Source organism: Xiphophorus maculatus, chromosome 9 (genome assembly GCF_002775205.1).
Source record: "Xiphophorus maculatus strain JP 163 A chromosome 9, X_maculatus-5.0-male, whole genome shotgun sequence".
Classification (NCBI taxonomy): Eukaryota; Metazoa; Chordata; class Actinopteri; order Cyprinodontiformes; family Poeciliidae; genus Xiphophorus; species Xiphophorus maculatus.
This window is the reverse complement of record NC_036451.1, coordinates 4183225-4185950: the sequence shown is the minus strand read 5'-3', so window position 1 is coordinate 4185950 and position 2726 is coordinate 4183225.

The window sequence follows — 2726 nt, the reverse complement described above, 5'->3', positions numbered from 1 at the left end:
ACCAGCGGGTTCGAGGGTTGCCGCCGCGACAGGCACCGACAACCTTGCGGCCACAGCTCCGATCGGCCTAATAATAAATCGGTCTAATAAATGTAAATAAAAAAAGCTGTTTTCTAATTGTTTCATTCATTTGTTAAGAGAAACAAAAGCAATCCAAACCAACCTGCCCTCTGTGAAAAGTAATAGACTCCTACATCTCACATTGCACCACATTTGGAGCAAACAACCACTATCAAGTGTTCCTTGACCATGGAAAGTCTGTCTGGACTTTGACTAGGCTACAGCAAAGCCTTCATTTTTCTGTTTTTAGTGGACTAGCTGGTGTAATTTGTATCACTGTCCTGCTTCACAATGCAAACTAAACTTTCTCTTTCAGGATTCATCGATGGAGAGCAGAATTCACTGTTCCATGAACTGTCGCAGGTTGCCTTGAGTCTGAAGGACCCAAGCAGCACCAGACCATTACACCATCACCACCATGCTCGATTGTCTCCGTTTTGGTCTTTTTCTGAAAAACTGAGCTCGTTCATACAATGCAGTGAGAAGCAGACGTTCCAGAAGGTTCTAGTCTTAACCTGTCAGTCAGAAGAATATTTTCCTAAAAGTCTTCTGGGAGAACATATCTCCCAAAAGATATTTTCTGGGAGACGGGTCTCACATTTGGAATATCAAAGATGTATGAAGAGAATGGTCTGGACAAAAGCGGTCATCAAATAATGGATGACAACAAAAAAACTGAGAAAACAACCAAAAAATGATTATGTTTCCTTGTGAAACTGAAATCGTATTGTCACATCAGATTTATGGTAATGGTGAGAATTTCAGTAACGTGAAGAATGCGTAAACAGTTGATGAGATAACTGTGCTGTTTGCCACAATATCCATCTCAAATTAAGCTCATAAAATATAAGCTGATGAAAGTTTCAGCACAGACTGTTGCTCAACGTTTCATCAAACATTGTCCTCAAATGTTGTATATCTTCTCAGGATAGTGGTTGCTGTAAGGACAGCTGAGGTCAAGCTTTCTGCTATTCAGAATATTCTTATAATCAATCTCTTCTGGTTATTAAACAATCCTTCAGCTTATTCCAACTAAAAATCATTAGGATCCATGGAGAACAAATCCAGGGATCCAGCCAACCTCCCTCCATGTGCCCCAGGCTAGGTGGGGCCCCAACATGGATCCAGATCCCAGATTTTAGAGTTGAGTGGAAGCAGACTGAAAGTTTTGCTGGAAATGCGCTGAAGCAGAGAAAGGAAGAGTGGCAGGCCTTCCTTGCCCTTGGAGCCCCTCCACTGACGCACACAGATGGAACACATTAGCCTCCATTCCACAGCATAGCTGGATGGATTATTAGATAGAGAGTCTGACTGGAGCAGGGAGAGAGGCGTGGAGGGTACGAATCTGGGAGGAGAGAAAAGAACTGAGGGAGTGGAAATCTGTTCACTGCACTACAGATTAAAAGTATATTTACTTACTGATGATTATTTTTGTAGCATAATGTAATTAGCCAGGACCAGCACCAATGGTGGCTATTTTATAATCTTGGATTGCAACATACTTTTTTATGCACATTTACAGCATTTTAAGGGGAGATTTATTTGCTAAGTGCCTTTTTTGAACCTAATCCAGGAGCCATTTATGCACTCCCAGACTGTAAATAACACACACGCTATGTGTGTACCAAATGACCCATGCTTTAAGATGTGTATCTCTAATGAAGCAACAGAACTTTAACTTCATGGAATGTGAAATGTAGCCATTAACTCAACTAATTTAATAAGACTTTGTTTCAAGGCACATAGATCTAATTAGGTTAAAAAAATCCTCTGTTCTATTCCGGTTTTACTAAATCAACACATTGAAAACATTTCTAGTTCAGTTGAAGAAACTTTAAGAAGTGTTTTGGTGTGTTTCCTGCTCGGCACATACAGTAGTACACAATAATAACATAAGAATGTATTTTCTAATTTGTGTCATTTTCTCCAGCAGGTAATGAAAGAAAATACATTTCTGTCTGTTTGAAATTCATCATATCCTGGTGGCTAAACCACATCTTTTTTGAAGTACCAATCTTTCAGTCCTAATTGATTAAAATAGCTGACTTAGGAAAGACTGTTGGAACTATTTGTGTGTTTTGTTTTTATTCTACTCGCATGAATCAATGTCCTACATGTTTTGAATGTCTCTGCTCCATCATAACTAATTTAAATGATTGCATTAAATGCTAACTGCATCACCGACAAGTCAAGTAAAGTCACTGTTCAGTTAAATTTGTTGTATTTACCTTTACTTTTATAATCTGTTTAAATATCCATGACATGAACAACTTAATTTGATGATTTGCCAATGGAAAAAAAAATCTCAGTAATTAGCATTATAAGGGCAAATGAAAGGATAGACTTTATGATGGACCTGAGCTTTGTCAAAGTCCATGGTGGGGTAAATTAAACTATTCATTGGTAGTTCACTTCACATCATTCACAGACTTCTCCCCTCCTCCTCCCTTCTCTAAGGTCACTGTGTGGCAGCGCAGACAGCGTAGGTCAAGCGCCTGTCAACCCCTTGGACAAAAACAGCTCATGTTCCCCAACAATCAGCGGCTTGTTAGAGGCATCTGACAGAACTGACTGGACTGAGGCTGCAGCGAAACAGAATCTTCGAATGTCAACCCCCTGCTACCAATACACCCGGTTGTACATTCAAAGTCTTTATATTTAAATCA